Source organism: the organism of the source record quoted next, unplaced genomic scaffold, assembly GCF_019419815.1.
Source record: "Pyrus x bretschneideri cultivar Hongxiangsu unplaced genomic scaffold, Pyrus_bretschneideri_v1 Contig55, whole genome shotgun sequence".
Taxonomy (NCBI): Eukaryota; Viridiplantae; Streptophyta; class Magnoliopsida; order Rosales; family Rosaceae; genus Pyrus; species Pyrus x bretschneideri.
The window spans coordinates 1,722,072-1,743,913 of NW_025999793.1; the positions used below are offsets into that span (position 1 = coordinate 1,722,072).

Below are 21,842 nucleotides of genomic sequence, written 5' to 3' on the forward strand. Positions count from 1 at the left end.
AAGTTGAATATGGTAGATTAGCTACAGAGAATTGTTCAAACAGTAGATAGTTATTTGACTGAACAAAAAAGTAGAAATTTATGAACAAAATTCTTTACGTATGTACAGACCCGATAAAGATGAAGAATTTAGTCTTGATCTTTTTCTTCTTGTGAGAGTTTTAATATTGAAGTCAACCCAGTGGTTTTGGAAATAACTAGGTTCTCAAGTTGGCTATTTTGCTCCTAAAGATTGTGAAAGGATAACATTGAGGTGGCTTTTAAGAAGGTTTGGACACCCTTCAAAGTATAGTAGTAACACATTCTTCTTGCAAGTACAAGAATGAGAATAGTAAAGGGTTAAAATTTGTAAACAAAATTGGCTTTGAAAGTCCTAGTTTAAAGACCAAGTCATAACTTTTGAAGTTGAATATGGAGGATTGGCTATAGAGACTTATTCAAACAATAGAAAATTATTTGACCCAACAAAAAAGTAGAAATTTATGACCAGAATTCTTTACGTAAGTACATAATCGATAAAGATGAAGAATTTAATCTTGATCATTTTCTTCTTGTTAGAGTTTTAATATTGAATCCATAAACCCAGTGGTTTTGTGAAATTGTCTTTCCACGCTAATTAAGAAGTCATCGAAATAGCTAGGTTCTCAAATTGGCTATTCTCCTCCTAAACATTGTGAAACAATACACATTGGGGTGGCTTCTTCTTGGTAGTACAAGAAATTGATTAGCAGTTTCAAGAGACTCGTTTTTAATTAGTTTACATCTATTTATTTTGATTTAATATTTTTCGTTTATATATATTTTTATAATTCAAAAACACAAAAGTTTGACCCCCCCTTCTCAAATTTTTCTAATTTTTCTAATTTTTTGTCTTTAATTTTCTAATTTTTCTAATTTTTTTTTCGAAAAAGCACAAAAGCAACAAGTGACAAAGCATATTGTATGAGACTACTTGTCTTATTGTAGCTGGATCTCAAAGTTTTTGGAGTGCTCCAAATTCCACTTGAGCATCTAAATCTGGATCAATACTAGCAAAAACATATTGAAACAAGGTTCTAGCACCATGCCAAATGGAATTAGTTTTTGTCCCATAATCCCCCACTACTATATATCGTGAAACGTGACATCTGTTTGTATTTTTTTTTTTACTCATTCGATTTTTTTTATGCATAACAAAATATAGTGTAACTGTATTTTTTAAAATATAAAATATTCTTCCTTCTAGTGTTCCTCATCTCTAATTTATAGAATTCCTTTTATCCATTTCTTCCTCTTCGTCGAATGATATATCTTTCAATACAATAGTTGTATGACAAGTGGATCTTTTTATAGGATAACCCCGTCCAAGAGCCAGGGGCTTTAATTTTTTCACAGTTGCATGTTATAGTTAACCCCAGCCACAAGGACCACTCTTGTGTTATAACTAATATAAGTTAAAATTAGGTGACGCAATAAAATTAAAGAAGGGACCGACATTGAATTAAGAAAAATCACAGAAGAATTGTTATTTTATAGGTTAATAGGTTATTTATCATTGTCATATTCCCCAAAGTTTATGTTTTGGACTGTTTAAATTGTTCGAGTTAACGTGGCTATGTTATTGTCATTTTTGGCTCATAATGTATGGATTCGAAGGGAACAACGAGATTTACAAAAGTAAATGAGCACAACGAGGATTCGGCAAAGTAATCACGTCTAAATAGATAAAATATACATTTAAGAGCTTTAGGAAAATTTGATATTTGTTGTTTGTACCGTACTTCATTACTCCCGAAACTACCAATCACCGGTCAACTCCTTACCTTCAAAGGCCCATTGAAGAGCTCATATGGAGGCACCCTTACTGAAGCACACGAGTTCCTCCCCAATCATGAGACTAATCACAACACGACACATGTCAACATCAAAATAAAGATTCAACCTTTAGATTATCTTACTACCAAGAGTATTCCCTCTTGTATTACAACTCAATAATAAGGATTAAGAAACCACCATATTCATCTTCTAAAGCTTGGGGAACATCCCAATGAAAGAGTGTTGCAAATGGCTTTAAACCTGTAATACATGATCAGTAAAATCAAATTAAAAGTCTGATAGAATGATGTTCTAAAAAATCATGTAATAATTGTTTAAGGTAGGATAATTAACCATTGCGTAGGAGTTCATTGATGAGATTGTTGTAATAATCAATTCCTTTCATGTTAACGCCACCACTTAACGTTCCATCTAATTAGAACAAAAATAGCAAGAAAAAAAAAAAGGGTCCCCCAGTAGATAACTCAATCACATTACTTTAGTTAAAAGTATACAAAGAGAATAATACTTGGTAATAATCTGGACCACGAAATAGAGAATCTGTAAGCATCCAACTCCATATCCTTCATAATCCCCACATCTTCCTAGAATGACAAAAGTTTAAAATTAAATATTGAGGATCTCATTAAACATTGTCCTTTTTTTTTTTTTCTTTTTTTATAAAGGCTCCAATTTAATATGTTAAACATGTGTCCTTCAAGTATAAAGGGTCAAGAGACACAGTTATGAGGTTCTAGACCTTATAGCGGTGATATTGATTTATAGCAACGTCTCCGTTACCGCCATCAGCGATTTTTTCTGCGGTTATTCAAAAACATAATGGTGAAATCCATATCATGTGCAAAGTACTTTATATGCGTGCACATTGATGAAGTATATACATATATTGTACATATCACATGACCACGTACTATTGGTCTCCCAACAAAGTGCATGGTTATTAGAGAGGTTGGAGTTTACTTGTGCTCACGAAGAAAAGAATGAGGTGCTATTTATACTCCTTTGAAATGAAGCAGCTAAAGTTTTCATGTTAATTACCAATTGATTAAATCACAGACCTGGATGTTTGTGGGTGTAGGTATCCCATATGCTTGGTCCTCTTCCATCTTCTTTTACTGCCCCTTCATACTGAAATATACACACATGCATATACGTAAGAGTACTACTACACACGCAAGGAAGATGTCAACATTATAATTCATGCATGGATGCTAACTGCATGTATAAAATACATTTCAGGTGCCCAAAAGGTGCGTGCGTACGTACGTAAAAGAATGGATAATCCTTGCGTTCCACCAATGAGGAATACACATATTCTACAAATTTTGTATCGTGATGGTTTAGTTTCTTAATCTTTATTTGAAGATCATCAAAACAAAAAGAATTATTTGAATATGAGATCGTTTAGTCATTTAAATATACGAACCCAATCAGCAGTATTAATACTAAGTAAAAGATTTATAATGAATTATTCATTTTATTGACATATTTGGATAACTAAACTGTCTTCAATTTGAATAGTTCTTTGTATATATGATATTCAAATTAAGATTAAAAAGTTAATAACTTATACTATACATATAAAAATACATTATTTATACAATAAAAATTATTCCTTGAGTTGAAAAGTAAGATAATGTACACAACTGTTCGATCAATCTCATCTTAATTTGAAATGATCAATCCATGAGTTACCCTTGAGTTTTCCAGCAAAAGAAAACGTTAACTGCATTAGGAAACAAAGAGTCATTTATCTTCTTATTTATATTATGTCTGTCCAACTATTGAAGGCATAACTTTTGAAGTTGAATACGGTAGATTAGCTACCGAGTATTGTTCAAACAGTAGATAATTATTTGACCGAACAAAAAAGTAGAAATTTATGAACAAAATTCTTTACGTAAGTACGTAACCGATAAAGATGAAGAATTTAGTCTTGATCTTTTTCTTCTTGTGAGAGTTTTAATATTGAATTTGTAAACCCAGTGGTTTTGGAAATAACTAGGTAACGACATGATTACAAAAGTAAATGAGCACAATGGGGATTTGGCAAAGTAATCACGCCTAAGTTGATAAAATATACATTTAAGAGCCTGACTAGAATCAGCCGAGGCCAGGCCCTCTAGCAAGTAGGATTTTTGGCACCCCTTTACAAGGAGAAACAAAACAGAAGCTTGGTTTGCTTTCATAAATTGGGAGGGAAGATCCAATTGAAAATATCCATCTCTTTGAATCCACCATGGCATACCGAGGCATAGTAATGAAGAACAATGTCTTATTTTCCCTTTCATTCTATCTGTGGGACCTCTCAATTGGTATTGTCATCTTCAACCTGATACAATAGATTATTATGCTGCGCTTAAGAGACTTTTTGTGGTGCAACGCATCTTCTAGGCTTATTGCTTACACTCCACTATAGATTTGTACACCATTCATCAGAAGTCAAACTAGTCATTGCGTGAACATGCCAGTAGCTTCAGCCACGAGTATTCATTTTGCGATGTGGTAGATTATAAAATAGCACTCAGGGCCTTCACAGTAGGTGTCAACATATGCTTTTTCCCTTTGGCATGTGTTGCAATGTGCCTCGACAACTTGTCATTATTCTCACCCACTTCGTAATGCAAGAACTCACCTTTGTATCGGCAACTAGGTGATGAAAGGTACAACTCATACTCTAATAAATAATTTCTTTCCTTTGGAAAATTACCATGCTTTCCACCAACTAGGTAATGAAGGATCTCACTCTCGTCCACTAACTAGGTGATGGAAAGTACAACGAGTACTCCACTTTTTTCACTAACCAGGTAATGAAGGGACTCACCTTGTATCACCAGCTAGGTGATGAAAGGTACTACCCGTACTCTAATATATAATTTTATCGTTCAACAGTAACGATGCTTTAATAAACCAACAAAGGCTTCTCTGCATTTGTAATACTTTGACAAGTCTGAAGCTTTATTAACCTAGAAAGCTACATATCGTATACAAAGGCTAAACTTTTACAAGACTATTTGACATCGAAATGTGAAGCGGTCACTTGCAAAACTCTTCAGTCCTCTTACATCTACTTCAACTATTTCTCTCTTCAACAATGCAAACACTACAACCCCAATATGGGTTCGAAAGGCAACTATTGGGAGGTCAATAAATTTATATAGCTTCCAAAAGGGTTCAAGTAACACGTAGGCTTCAACTCTTCAATGGCTTAATTTGCACCATGCAGTATGGAACGCTATTAACATCTCCTTCAACTGCACCAGAAGGTCAAACATTGTAGCTTCAATAAACTAGTTGGGTTCCCATGGATATAGTTCGAAGGAAACTCATTTGTAGGCTTTCTAAAAGCCTCAGGCATTTTCTACTCCAACATTTAGAAGAACTTCCGCCATTCAAGTTACGTGCCCAAAGGGAAAAACTTCAACCATTCACGCCATTTGTCCAAAGGAAAAAGCTTCAACCACTCAAGTTATATACACAAATGAAAAAACTTCAACTAGATTTTCTTTTCTCAACAAAAAAAAAATTAAAAAGAAAAAAAAAAGGATTTGGGCTTAAGAAAAAAAATATTTATGTACTTGGGCTACATCCAAAAAAAAAAGGAAAATTTTTTTAAAGTCTTTTTTCTTCAATGACTCGGGAAACATAAGACACCACCTTCGGTAATCCTTCTTCATTGGAGATTTGGGGGACACCCATTATATGGTAATACACTTTAGTACTCGAAAGTTTCGTGAGTACTCTGCAACTTGGGTTTTGCAAGTCCTTAATCGAGAAGCTTTCCTTACTTAGGAACTTGGGGGAGCATTGTTTGTTTCATACTTCACCACCCCCAAAACTACTAAGCACCGGTCAACTTCACACCTTCAAGGACCCATTGAAGAGTTCATGTGGAGGCACCCTTGCCGAAGCACACAAGTTTCTCACCAATCAAAAGACCAATCACAACACCATAGAGATCAACATAAAAATAAAACTCCTAGAGTCCCACATCAATCGCGACGGGAGCTGAAGACTCTCATCAATTATACAAGGAGACCATTCACGTATAATTAATTCCCAATGTCATTATTGTGCTTAAACTTGTGTAAAATCTTCACTATTAATGAGGACTCCTCAACCCTCGTGGACGTAACCCAATTTAAGGTGAACCACGTACATCTTGTGTTGCTTCCCTACCTATATCTCTTTACATATTATCCTCGCCTAGTGACGAGAGCAACCTTGCGAAGGTTACAAACTTGACACTTTACATCGTTCCAAAGTCTCATTGATTTTGTGCATCAACATTTGTAAATAGTTTCTTACAAGCAATTGAGCCCGCAGATGCCACGAGTTTTGAAACAGGTGGAACATATTAAAATCTAATAGCATCTTTATGTTTAACTAGGAATAAAAAATAGATATTTGTAGTATATAGCACAAGTTTTAAAACTCGTTAACTCTTCTTTCTAAGTAATTTTAGCAAATACATACAATCCAATCTTCGACCGATTCAAGCTTATACATTTTCTTTTCTTCTATCAAATTTGTCACGTCACACAAGGTCATATGCAATGTCAGCAAATTGCAAACATTTGAGTTAAGTTGTGCAAAAAGTTGAGTTCGCTTTAATTGAAAAAATAATCACCAATACAATTAGGCAAGAAGGGGAAAAAGATAATCATGAAAAGCTGAAAATATTTTCACTTCAACAAGAAGATATTGTCCAGGTTTTACTTATGTACCTGCAAGCTCCATGTTGTGGTATCAACTCCAAAAAAAAAAAAAAAAAGATCGTCCCAAACATTAGTAGAGAAATATTTTAGTCCATGTTAAACTTTTATTTGTGGCCTTGCTTATTATTGTACTTATTAACAATTACTACCATGTCGAGGCGAGTTTCTTTACAATAGGACCAATAAAAATAATAACTTATTACAATGTGGTATTTATAGTTGAACCCAAACTGGGACCATAACTGTTTATGACTATAAATAGGGTAAATTACACTTTACCACCTCAGGTTGGGGGTCTATTACAATCGCATACCACATCTTCAAAACATTTTACTTTCATACCTCCCCTACTATTTTATTTCAATATAGTACCTACGTTACATTTTTCATCCATTGATTTGTTAAGAGCTGACGTGGCTTCCACAGTTATGCCATATGGCTACCAAATTTGTGCCCCATGGAAGATTTATTTTTATTCATTTAAAAATAATTAATTAAAAAAAGTTATTTAAAAAAATAAAAAATCCATAACCCATCTTCTTCCCCAAGACACCCCATTCCCTGCAACCTAAAACCTCTATCCCACCCCACCCCCACCTCCTCCACAATCCCCCCACCCCACCCCATCCCTACCTCATCCAATCGCCACCTCATCCACAACCCCCCACCCCGTTCCACTGCAATCCACCCCACCGAGACACACAGAGGTGCCCCTACGGAAGCGAGAGTTGCAGAAGACACACAAAGGTGCCCCTACGGAGACAAGGAGAAGAAGACAGGTTGGGTCTTGTAGCTACTTTCTCCTTGTCAGTCCACTTCCCTTCTCTCTCTCTTTCTCTCTCTCTCTTCTATCTCTCTTCTTTCTCCCTCTAGAATTCACTTTACTTTGCCCTTCCCAAAACCCTCACTCCCTCACTTCGCCTCAAGAATTCAATTCCCCATTTTGATTTCGGGGTTTTGGGTTGAACAACTGGGTTTTTTGGGGTTTGGGGGTGCCGGGGGGGGGGGGGGGGGTTGTGCGAGGGAAGTTAAGGTGTGGTGGGATGGGCGGTTTAGATTGCGAGGAAGAGGGGGGTATTGGGGAAGAACATGAGTTATGGGTTTTTTTTTTTTTTTTTTTTTTTTTTTTTTTTTTTAACTTTTCTTTATTCAATTCTTTTTAAATGAATGAAAAATTATTTTTTTGCCACGTGCAACAAAGTTGGTAGCTACGTGGCACAACTGTGGTAACCATGTTAGTTCTTAACGGATCAATAGATGGAAAATGTAACGGATGTACTATATTGAAATAAAATAGTAGGTAAGGTATGAAAGTGAAATGTTGTGAAGATGTTGTATGCGATTGTAACAGACCCCAAGCTTGAGGTGGTAAAGTGTAATTTACCCCTATAAATAAGTTATTCGTTTATAGGGAGAGGTTTTAATGTAGCATTCACAACTTTTATAGCTTTTTATTGAATTATTGAATCTCAAAGAATACTTACATTATTGAAAGGAAACACAAATGCAGAAGGAATTGAAATACAAATACATAAACAGCAAAATTATCCACTTAAATGTTTATAACGAACAATAGGATATAACTACTACTTCTAGAGTGTGCAAAGCAACATCAATATATGGAGTGGTTGAAACTTGAAAAAACTTCTACCTTTCAAGCTAAGTGTCCACAGAAAAAAGTTTTAACTACTTAAGTGATGTGCCTAAAGGAAAAAGCTTCAACCACTCAAGTTATGTGCCCAAAGGAAAAAGCTTCAACCACTCAAGCTCTATGTCCAAAGGAAAAAGCTTCAGCCACTCAAGCTACGTGCCCAAAGGGAAAAACTTCAACCATTCACGCCATTTGTCCAAAGGAAAAAGCTTCAACCACTCAAGTTATATACACAAATGAAAAAACTTCAACCAAATTTTCTTTTCTCAACAAAAAAATAAAAAAGGATTTGGGCTTAAGAAAAAAAAAATAAATGTACGTGGGCTACATCCAAAAAAAAAAGTGGAAATTTTTTTTTAAAGTCTTTTTTCTTCAATGATTCGGGAAACATAAGACACCTCCTTCGATAATCCTTCTTGATTGGAGATTTGCGAGACACCTATTATATGGTAATACATTTTAGTACTCGAAAGTTTCATGAGTACTTAGCAACTTGGGTTTTGCAAGTCCCTAACCGAGAAGCCTCCCTTACTCAGGAACTTAGTGGAGCATTGTTTGTTTCATACTTCACCACCCCCAAAACTCAGGAACTTGGGGGAATAGTGTTTGTTCCATATTCACCAACCCTAAAACTACTAAGCACCAGTCAACTTCATACCTTCAACGACCCACTGAAGAGTTCATGTGCAGGCACCCTTGCCGAGGCACACGAGTTTCTCACCAATCAAGAGACCAATTACAACACCACACAGACCAACATAAAAATAAAACTCCTAGAGTCCCACATCAATCGCGACGAGAGCCGAAGACTCTCATCAACTATACAACGAGACCGTTCACGTACAATTAATTCCTAATATCGTTATTGTGCTTAAACTTGTGATTAGAACTCACTAATGATGATTATTCTTAAACTTATGTCTTGTGTAAAATCTTCACTATTAATGAGGACTCCTCAACCCTCATGGACGTAACCCAATTTAAGGTGAATCACGTACATCTTGTGTTGCTTCCCTACCTATATCTCTTTACATATTATCCTCACCTGATGACCAGAGCAACCCTGTGAAGGTTACAAACTTGACACTTTACGTCATTCCAAAGTCTCATTGATTTTGTGCATCAACATTTGTAAATAGTTTCTTACAAGCAATTGAGCCCGCAGATGCCGTGAGTTTTGAAACTGTATTAAACAGGTGGAACATATTAAAATCTAATAGCATCTTTATGTTTAACTAGGAATAAAAAATAGATATTTGTAGTATATAGCACAAGTTTTAAAATTCTTTAACTCTTCTTTCTAAGTAAATTTGGAAAATACATACAATCCAATCTTCGACCAATTCAAGCTTATACTTTTTCTTTTCTTCTATCAAATTTGTCGTGGCACCCAAGGTCATATGCAAAGTCAGCTAATTGAAAACATTTATGTTAAGTTGTGGGAAAAATTGAGTTCGCTTTAATTGAAAAAATAATCACCAATACAATTAGGCAAGAAGGGGAAAAAGATAATCATGAGGAGCTGGAAATATTTTTACTTCAACAATAAGATATTGACCAGGTTTTACCTACGTACCTGCAAGCTCCAAGTTGTGGTATCAACTCCAAAAAAAAACAAAGATTGTCCCAAACAATAGTTGATAAATATTTAGTCTATCTTAAACTTTTATTTGTGGCCTTGCGTATTATTGTACTTATTAACAATTACAACCATGTCAAGGCGAGTTTCTTTACAACAGGAGCAATAAAAATGATAACTTATTACAATGTAGTATTTATAGTTGAACCTAAACTGGGACCATAACTGTTTATGACTATAAATAGGGTAAATTACACTTTACCACCTCAGGTTGGGGGTCTATTACAATCACACACCACATCTTCAAAATATTTCACTTTCATACCTCACCTACTATTTTATTTCAATATAGTACCTTCGTTACATTTTTCATCCATTGATTCGTTAAGAGCTGACGTGGCTGCCACAGTTGTCCCACGTGGCTACCAAATTTGTGCAACATGGAAAATTTATTTTTATTCATTTAAAAATAATTAATTAAAGAAAAGTAATTAAAAAAAAAAACCCATAGCCCATCTTCTTCCCCCAAGACACCCCATTCCCTGCAACCTAAAACCCCTATCCCACCCCACCCCTACCTCCTCCGCAACCCCCCCACCCCACCCCATCCCTACCTTATCCAGTCGCCACCTCACCCGCAACCCCCCACCCCGTTCCACCACAATCCACCCCACCGAGACACACAGAGGTTCCCCTACGGAAGCGAGAGTTGCAGAAGACACATAGAGGTGCCCCTACGGAGACAAGGAGAAGAAGATGGGTTGGATCTTATAGCTACTTTCTCCTTCTCATCCCACTTCCCTTCTCTTTCTCTCTCCCCCTCCCTCTCTTCTGTCTCTCTTCTTTCTCCCTTTAGAATTCCCTTTACTTTGCCCTTCCTAAAACCCCTACTCTCTCACTTCGTCTCAGGAATTCAATTCCCCTTTTTGATTTCGGGGTTTTGGGTTCAACAACTGGGTTTTTTGGGGTTTGGGGTGGGGTGGGGCGTTGCAGCGGAGGTAGGGGTGGGGTGGGGAGGGTTGCAGGGGAGCTGCGGATAGGACCGTAGGGGGGGTTTGCGGGGGAAGTGGGGAGGGGTGGGGTTGGGGGGGGGTGGTTGGGGGAGAGGTGGTGGTGGGGTGGGATGGGGGGCTTAAGTTGCAAGGAAGAGAGGGGTCTTGGGGAAGAACATGGGTTATGGGTTTTTTTTTTCTTTTTTCTTTTTTTTTTTTTAACTTTTCATCAATTAATTCTTTTTAAATGAATAAAAAATTATTTTTTTTGTTACGTGGAACAAATTTGGCAACTACGTGGCACAACTGTGGCAGCCACGTCAGCTTTTAACGAATTAATGGATGGAAAATGTAACGGAGGAACTATATTGAAATAAAATAGTTGGTGGGGTATGAAAGTGAAATGTTGTGAAGATGTTGTATGCGATTGTAATAGACCCCAAACCTGAGGTGGTAAAGTGTAATTTACCCCTATAAATAAGTTAATCTTTTATAGGGAGAGGTTTTACTGTAGCATTCACAGCTCTTATAGCTTTTTATTGAATTATTGAATCTCAAAGAATACTTACATTATTGAAAGGAAACGCAAATGCAGAAGGAATTGAAATACAAATACATAAACAGCAAAATTATCCACTTAAATGTTTATAATGAACAAAAACTTTCTTTTAATTTCTTCAATTCTTCTTAAGAAAATTTTTGAACCAGTGTGCTGAGAGTTTTGGGTGTCTTTTCAGCCCATCATTATAATCCACGTAGTTTAATCCAAATCGAACGATGTATCCAGAAGCCCATTCAAAGTCGTCGAGCAATGTCCATGGAAAGTATCCCTTCACTTTCGCACCATTTCTGCACACACATATACACAAATGTTCAAATGGATAAGGTCAATATAATGATCAAATAACCATAACTTAAGAAGGCTAGGAAGCATATAGCCTTAATTAATTTGTTAATAACTACTTACTTGATCGCCGCTTGAAGGTAACACAGGTGACGGTAATGGTAGTCGATTCTATTGGTATCATGAAGAGCCTCGTCAAGTGATAGTTTTGGATTATTCAACTCTGATACACCTACGTACATGTTATTGCACAAAAAATTAAATTTATTTTTTTCCTCTAAAAATATAAAAAAAAATGTGTAGTTTCATTTTACACCATTATAAATATGTGAAACTTTTGCAAATAATCAAGGCTTAAAAGTATGTATTACATACCATTCTCAGTAATATAAATGAGTGGATCATTGTATTTTTCCTTTGTGTAGAGCACAAGATCATGAATTCCTTTTGGATATACATATAACCAATCTGAAGCAGCCTGCAACACCATTTCAAGAAAATACGTAAATGTTGGGGAAAAAAACTAATCCTCCAAATGCAAATAGCTCAAAATGATAAATTTGATGTATACCTGTGGACCAATAAGTACTCCATTAAGCTCAGCTGACACAATATTTAAAAACATTAGAATACAATTGGTGTAAATATTAGAATATAATTAATATAATTCAGAAGTTAAACTTGGTCAAGAAGAACAAAGAACTTAAGCTATTCAAAGTAAGTTTCCCTTGGCACTCACTCGTAAGATCAGCTTGAGGATCTGTTACGTAGCTTGCCGGTTGTGAATTGTTCTTAGGTGTACTAGTTGCGTATCTAGCAGTATAATAATTTATTCCAAGAAAGTCAAGCGATCCGTTTAGCAACTTGGATTGTTCTTTTGTGAATTTTGGCAATCTTTTTCCAACAATTGACCGCATGGTGTGTGGATAGTCACCAGTTGTTAATGGGTCCAAAAACCTACAAAACAAGAAAATTCCAAATATAAGCCTAATTATAGCATTATATACAACGAGTACTGCTAGCTAGGTAGTGTCAACGTTACAAGTCATAAGTAAACATGTAATTGGGTTTATATATAATTTAATAAGACACTTGCCATCCAAACATAAAATCCAAAGATCGTAAGGCAGCATCTTTGTCTTGCTTTGACTCCGAAGCAGGCTCAAACCAGTGTGACACCAATGTTATTCCTATCAAGCCTTTCTGAGATGCCTACGCAAAAATATGAATTTTGGTTGAATAAATAGGAGTTATAGAAAAAGATACAACCTTTAGATTATCTTACTACCGAGAGTATTCTCGTATTACTACTCAATAATAAGGATTAATATAGAATTCTCAATTAGGAGCCAATAATTTGACCCAAGAAAAAAAAAAAAGAAAAAAAATAGTTATTGAACCTGATATCTGTTCTTGTACAATTCTACGGCTGCTCCATGAGCAAGCAGAAGGTGGTGTGCCACCAAGTATGGTTCAATGGCTGAATCTCCACCGGTGCAATTTAGGTTTTGCCAAGAGGAGCAGCGTCCCGGTGCATAACTCCCAAGAGCATAACCCATATTACAAAAAGTATGTGGCTCATTTAACGTGAACCAATGCTTGACTCGATCACCAAATTCTTTATAACAAAGTTCTGCATAGTCTTCAAAATGATCGCTATACATACAAATTTATGTTATGTATATCAGTATGTATTTTATCAAATTATCAATGAGAAAATAAATTTTGTTCACTTACACAATACGAGGGCTTAAGAAACCACCATATTCATCTTCTAAAGCTTGGGGAACATCCCAATGAAAGAGTGTTACAAACGGCTTTAAACCTGTAATACATGATCAGAAAAATCAAATTAATAGTCTGATAGAATGATGTTCTAAAAAATCATGTAATAATTATTTAAGGTAGGATGATTAACCATTGCGTAGGAGTTCATTGATGAGATTGTTGTAATAATCAATTCCTTCCATGTTAATGCCACCACTTAACGTTCCATCTAATTAGAACAAAAATAACAAGAAAAAAAAAAAATGGGTTACCCATTAGATAACTCAATCACATTACTTTAGTTAAAAGTATATAAAAAGAATAATTTTCTTGTAGGAAAAATAATTCTTATGCACAATATTGACATTGGTCCCGACGAAATATGAGGATGTGGAGCAACTTACTTGGTAATAATCTGGACCATGAAATAGAGAATCTGTAAGCATCCAACTCCATATCCTTCATAATCTCCACATCTTCCTAGAATGACAAAAGTTTAAAATTAAATATTGAGGATCTCATTAAACATTGTCCTTTTTTTTTTTTTTTTTATTTATAAAGGCTCCAATTTAATATGTTAACATGTTCCCTTCAAGTATAAAGAGTCAAGAGACAAAGTTATGAGGTTCTAGACCTTATAGCGGTGATATTGATCTATAGCAACGTCTCCGTTACCGCCATCAGCGATTTTTTCTGCAGTTATTCAAATACATAATGGTGAAATCCATATCATGCGCAAAGTAGTTTATATGCGTGCGCATTGATGAAGTATATACGTATATTTTACATATCACATGACCAATTGATTATTAGAGAGGTTGGAGTTTACTTGTCCTCACGAAGAAAAGAAGGAGGTGCTATTGCTATTTATACTCCTTTGAAATGAACTAGCTAAAGTTTTCATATTAATTACCAATTGATTAAATCACAGACCTGGATGTTTGTGGGTGTAGGTATCCCATATGCTTGGTCCTCTTCCATCTTCTTTTACTGCACCTTCGTACTGAAATATACACACATGCATATACGTAAGGGTACTACTACAGACGCAAGGAAGATGTCAACATTATAATTCATGCATGGATGCTAACTGCATGTATAAAATACACCAAAAAAATGGTAAATAATCCAGAAGATATATATATAATACATATATATACTAACCTGGTAAGATGCGGAACCTGAGCCAAATATGAACCCTGGTTCAAAACTGCTGCGATTGAGAAATTCGCAAAGAACAGGTGGATCCGTATTAGTTCCTTTGCTATTTGTCAATGCAAAGCCAATGAGTAGCAGCACACCAAAGAGTAAAGATCGTGAATATTTCATTGCCATAACTTGGGAGTTTTGATATCGATCGAGATAATTAAGTTATCTCCACCTGGAAGAGTGCATGGGGTTTATATAGAGAAAGGGGGGAAGGGATATGGTGTCTACGTACTAGCTCATGAGAATAGTAATGGGTTAAAATTTGTCAACAAAATTGGCTTTGAAAGTCCTAGTTTAAAGACCAAGTCAAGGTCTGTAGTTTAAAAGAAAGCACATTTCAAGTGCCCAAAAGTTGCGTGCGTACGTACGTAAAAGAATGGATAAGCCTTGCGTTCCACCAATGAGGAATACACATATTCTACAAATTTTGTATCGTGATGGTTTAGTTTCTTAATCTTTATTTGAAGATCATCGAAACAAAAAGAATTCTTTAAATATGAGATCGTTTAGTTATTTAAATATATGAACCCAATCAACAGTATTAATACTAAGAAAAAGATTTATAATGAATTATTCATTTTATTGATATATTTGGATAACTAAACTGTCTTCAATTTGAATAGTTCATTGTATATATGACATTCAAAATTAAGATTAAAAAATTAATAACTTATAGTATATATATAAAAATACATTGTTTATACAAAAAAAAGTTATTCCTTGAGTTGAAAAGTAAGATAATGTACACAACTCTTCAATCAATCTCATCGTAATTGGAAATGATCAATCCTTGAGTACCCTTGAGTTTTCCAGCAAAAGAAAACGTTAACTGCATTAGGAAACAAAGAGTCATTTGTCTTCATGTTTATATTATGTCTGTCCAATTGTTGAAGGCACTTTTGAAGTTGAATATGGTAGATTAGCTACAGGGAATTGTTCAAATAGTAGATAATTATTTGACCGAACAAAAAAGTAGAAATTTATGAACAAAATTCTTTCCGTATGTACAGAACCGATAAAGATGAAGAATTTAGTCTTGATCTTTTTCTTCTTGTGAGAGTTTTAATTTTCAATTTGTCAACCCAGTGGTTTTGGAAATAACTAGGTTCTCAAGTTGGCTATTTTGCTCCTAAAGATTGTGAAAGGATGCCATTGAGGTGGCTTTTAAGAAGGTTTGGACACCCTTCAAAGTATAGTAGTAACACATTCTTCTTGCTAGTACAAGAATGAGAATAGTAAAGGGTTAAAATTTGTAAACAAAATTGGCTTTGAAAGTCCTAGTTTAAAGACCAAGTCATGGTCTGTAATTTAAAAGAACGCACGTTTCTTGTACCCAAAAGTTGTGCATGTAAGTAAAAGAATGGATAATCCTTGCGTTCCACCTATGGGGAATGCACATATTCTTCAAATTTTATATTGTGATCGTTCAATTTCTCAATCCTTATTTCAAGATCATCTAAACAAAAAGAATTAGTTGAGTCTGAGATCGTTTAGTCATTTAAATATATGAACCCAATCGACAGTGTAGACACTAAGTAAAAGATTTATAGCGAACTATTCATTTTATTGATACATTTGGTGACTAAACAATCTTCAATTTGAATAGTTATTTGCATCTATGATATTCAAATTAAGATTAAGAAATTAATAACTTATACTACAGAAATACATTATTTATAAAAAAAATTTATTCCTTGTGTTGAAAAGTAAGATAGTGTACACAACAGTTTGTTCGATCTCGTCTTAATTTGAAATGATCAATCCTTGAGTTGCCCTTGAGTTTTCCAGCAAAACAAAATGTTTTCTGCATTTGGAAACAAAGACTCATTTATCTGCTTGTTTATATTATGTCTGTCCAACTGTTGAAGGGCATAACTTTTGAAGTTGAATATGGAGGATTAGCTATAGAGACTTATTCAAACAACAGAAAATTATTTGACCCAACAAAGAAGTAGAAATTTATGACCATAATTCTTTACGTAAGTACATAATCGATAAAGATGAAGAATTTAATCTTGATCTTTTTCTTCTTGTTGGAGTTTTAATATTGAATCCGTAAACCCAGTTGTTTTGTGAAATTGTCTTTCCACGCTAATTAAGAAGTTATCGAAATAGCTAGGTTCTCAAATTGGCTATTCTACTCCTAAAGATAGTGAAACGATACCTATTGGGGTGGCTTCTTCTTGGTAGTACAAGAAATTGATTACCAGTTTCAAGAGACTTGTTTGTTATTAGCTTACATCTATTTATTTTGATTTAATATTTTTCATTTATATATATTTTTATAATTCAAAAACACAAAAGTTTGACCCCGCCCCCTCAAATTTTTCTATTTTTGTTCTTTATTTGAAATTTTGGGGCTTACATTAAATTTTAATGTGTCTCACAACCTGAAGGAATTGGGAGGGGCATTTCATTTTTGGATATAGAATGAATAGGTTCATGGGATGAGAGAATTAAGGATACCCATCAAAAAACACAAATCCAATCCACAATGAAATGCCAGAAAGTAGAACATTTTTGTTACCCGACCAACACTCAGGGGAAGCAAATACAACAGGTACACTAATTAGTAAGATTAATGATGTAGCAATTAATGCAAAAACAGCCAATTGGAAAGCAATAGTCATGCTTCTATTCCTCCAATCTACCAATAAAAGAATTATACCATTTGATCCCTTTATTTGCCAAAAAATTGTACGCCTTATATACTTCTTTTGGGCAACCCTCTCAACAACTAAGAGATCCATTCGAGGAACAAGGGGAGGATCTGTACTTCAATTGTGATAATGAGAAATCATTTGACCTTTTTAGTTGGAACTTTAGGTGGTTCTCGAAAAAAGATAGCGAAAAAAATTATTCCTAGAGCTGAGACTAAAAGGAATGTATAAACCAATGCTTCCATTGATTCGATTGTGGTTTACAATTATAGCTTTCATACCTGTTTATTTGGGATCATGTCCCGGGTAAATAAAGAACAAGAGTCAAAGAAAAGGTAGTGATTCAAATCAAGATTTATCTGGTAACCGATCTAAAAATCACAAAAAGAAAATAAAAATGAAAAGTAACAAGTAACAAAGCATATTGTATCAGGCTACTTGTCTTCTTGTAGTTGGATCTCAAAGTTTTTGGAATGCTCCAAATTCCACTTGAGCATCTAAATCTCGATCAATACCATGCCAAATGAAATTATTTTTTGTCCCATAATCCCCCACTACTATATATATCGTGAAACGTGACATCAGTTTGTATTTTGTGTTTTTTACTCATTCGATTTTTTTTAAACATAACAAAATATAGCGTATCTGTATTTTTTAAAATATAAAATATTCTTCCTTTAAGTATTCCTCAGCTCTTATTTACAGAATTCCGTTTATCCATTTCTTCCTCTTCATGGAAAGATATATCTTTCAGTACAATGGTTATATGACAAGTGGATCTTTTTATAGGATAACCCCGTCCTCGAGCCAAGGGCTTTAATTTTTTCACAGTTGCGTGTTACAGTTAACCCCAGCCACAAGGACCACTCTTTTGCTATAACTAATATAAGTTAAAATTAGGTGACACAATAAAATAAAAAAAGGGACCGACATTGAATTAAGAAAAATGAGAGTAGAATTGTTATTTTATAGGTTAATAGGTTATTTATCATTGTCGTATTCCCCAAAGTTTATGTTTTGGACTGTTTAAATTGTTCAAGTTAACGTAGCTATGCTCTTGTCAGTTTTGGCTCACAATTTTTGGATTCGAAGGGAACGACGAGATTTACAAAAGTAAATGAGCACAATGGGGATTTGGCAAAGTAATCACGACTAAATAGATAAAATATACATTTAAGAGCTTTAGGAAAATTTGATATTTGTTGTTTGTACCGTACTTCATCACTCCCGAAACTACCAATCACCGGTCAACTTCATACCTTCAAGGGCCCACTGAAGAGCTCATGTGGAGGCACCCTTGTTGAAGCACGCGAGTTCCTCCTTAATCCAGAGACTCTCACAACATGACACATGTCAACATCAAAATAAAGCTCCTAGAGTCCTAGATCAATCGTGGAAGGATCCAAAGACTTTCCTTATCTATCCACATAGACTCAAGGATCAATAACCCAAGGGTCATCAAAGGAATCATTCACTTACCACAACCAAGGTCAACTACTAACCTAAGGAAGAAACGACAAGACTTAGAGGAACAAGAAGGTGTTTGAGACTCGGGGGACTTCCAACAGGCATTTCCTGGAAGCTAGTATGGTGAATAAAAAAAAAACCACATACTCTTGACTAAACTTCCCCACTACCAATAAATGATGGAAACAACTATGAATGAGGGTTCCAATAGTGCCTGACTCAACTAAAGACTGCCTTATCCTGCAGTTTCTCAAGGAAATGAACAGACTAAAGGCCAAACGTCATGCCAAGGTACCTGAATGGAATCAGCCGAGGCCAGGCCCTCTAGCAAGAAGGATTTTTGGCATCCCTTTACAAGGAGAAACAAAACAGAAGCTTGGTTTGCTATCGTAAATTGGGAAGGAAGATCCAATTGAGCATATCCATCTCTTTGAATCCACCATGGCATACCGAGGCATAGTAATGAAGAACGATGTCTCATTTTCCCCTTCATTCTATATGTGGGACCTCTCAATTGGTATTGTCGTCTTCAACCTAATACAATAGATTATTATACTACGCATCTTCTAGGCTGATTGCTTACACTCTGCTGAAGATTTGTACACCATTCATCAGAAGTCAAACTAGTCATTGCATGAATATGCCAGTAGCTTCAGCCACGAGTATTCTTTTTGCGCTATGGTAGTTTATAAAATAGCACTCAGGGCCTTCACAGTAGGTGTCAACATACACTTTTCCCTTTGGCATGTGTTACAATGTGCCTCGACAACTCGTCATTATTCTCACCCACTTGGTAATGCAAGAACTCACCTTCGTATCAGCAACTAGGTGATGAAAGGTACAACTCATACTCTAATAAATAATTTCTTTCCTTTGGAAAATTACCACACTTTCCACCAACTAGGTAATGAAGAAACTCACCTTCGTCCACTAACTAGGTGATAGAAAGTACAACGAGTACTCCACTTTTTCACTAACCAGGTAATGAAGGGACTCACCTTGTATCACCAACCAGGTGATGAAGCGTACTACCTGTACTCTAATATATAATTTTATCGTTGAACAGTAATGATGGTTTAATAAGCCAACAAAGGCTTCTCTGCATGTGTAATACTTTGACAAGTCTGAAGCTTTATTAACCTAGAAAGCTACATATCGTATACAAAGGCTAAACTTTTACAAGACTATTTGACATCGAAATGTGAAGCGGTCACTTGCAAAACTCTTCAGTCCTCTTACATCAACTTCAAATATTCCTCTCTTCAACAATGCAAACACTACAAACCCAATGTGGGTTCGGAAGGCAACTATTGGGAGGTCAATAAATTTATATAGCTTCCAAAAGGGTTCAAGCAACATGTAGGCTTCAACTCTTCAATGGCTTAATTTGCACCATGCAGTATGAAACGTTATTAACATCTCCTTCAACTGTACCAGAAGGTCAAACATTGTAGGTTCGATAAATTAGTTGGGTTCCCATGGATATAGTTCCAAGAAAACTCATTTGTAGGCTTTCTAAAAGCCTCAGGCATTTTCTACTCCAACATTTAGAAGAACTTCGAAGTCGCAAGCTTCGATAAACTACACAGCCACATTGACAACATGCAAGCATTATATATTAGGTTTACTTACCAACGATGGTAAATCAAAACTTCGGTGGGTAATTCACCATAGTGTCCAAGGAAAAATCATATTATGCCAATTTTGTAACTCGTCAACAATGCGAGAATAACCCAACAAAAAAATTGGTTTCACACTCTTGATCAAGACCGTGTGAAGCAAAATCAATTTATATGTTTCCTCCGAACCTTCAATTACTACAACATCTGGTTTGCCTCACACACGTGGAAATTTATGTGGTCACTCCTACATTTTCTTGTCTCTAGTTCAAAAAAAAATTGGGGGGGGGGGGTGAGGGAGGCTAAAAATAAAAATTCGACATTAAATAAAAATTAATAGTAGTATAAATAATTATTGATTATTAATTAAGTAATTAATTAATTATGTTATGACATGTGGAGGAGGCCAACAAAGCTTCTACCTTTCAAGCTAAGTGTCCACAGAAAAAAGTTTTAACCACTCAAGTGATGTGCCTAAAGGAAAAAGCTTCTACCACTCAAGTTATGTGTCCAAAGGAAAAAGCTTCAAGCACTCAAGCTATGTGTCCAAAGGAAAAATCTTCAGCCACTCAAGCTACGTGCCCAAAGGGAAAAACTTCAACCGTTCACGCCATTTGTCCAAAGGAAAAAGCTTCAACCACTCAAGTTATATACACAAATGAAAAAACTTCAACCAGATTTTCTTTTCTCAACAAAAAAAATAAATTAAAAAAAAAAAAAAGGGATTTGGGCTTAAGAAAAAAAAAAAATATATATATATATATATATATATATATATATGTACTTGGGCTACATCCAAAAAAAAAAGAGGAATTTTTTTTTAAAGTCTTTTTTCTTCAATGACTTGGGAAACATAAGACACTACCTTCAGTAATCCTTCTTGATTGGAGATTTGGAGGACACCCATAATATGGTAATACACTTTAGTACTCGAAAGTTTCTTGAGTACTCAGTAACTTGGGTTTTCCAAGTCCCTAACCGAGAAGCTTTCCTTACTCAAGAACTTGGGGGAGCATTGTTTGTTTCATACTTCACCACCCCCAAAACTACTAAGCACCGGTCAACTTTATATCTTCGAGGACCCATTGAAGAGTTCATGTGGAGGCACACTTGCCAAAGCACACGAGTTTCTCACCAATCAAGAGACCAATCACAACACCACACAGATCAACATAAAAATAAAACTCCTAGAGTCCCACATCAATCACGACGGGAGCCAAAGACTCTCATCAACTATACAAGGAGACTGTTCACGTACAATTAATTCCTAATGTCATTATTGTGCTTAAACTTGTGATTAGAACTCACTAATGATGATTATGCTTAAACTTATGTCTTGTGTAAAATCTTCACTATTAATGAGGACTCCTCAACCCTCGTGGACGTAACCCAATTTAAGGTGAACCACGTACATCTTGTGTTGCTTCCTTACCAATATCTCTTTACATATTATCCTCGCCTAGTGACCAGAGCAACCTTGCGAAGGTTACAAACTTGACACTTTACATCGTTCCAAAGTCTC

General features: G+C 35.3%; 1 pseudogene; it reads right to left on the minus strand.

The window, feature by feature from the left end:
- Window positions 1–1,959: 1,959 nt before the first annotated feature.
- Window positions 1,960–14,724, minus strand: LOC125468201 (annotated as a pseudogene).
- Between the last annotated feature and the right edge of the window lie 7,118 nt (window positions 14,725–21,842).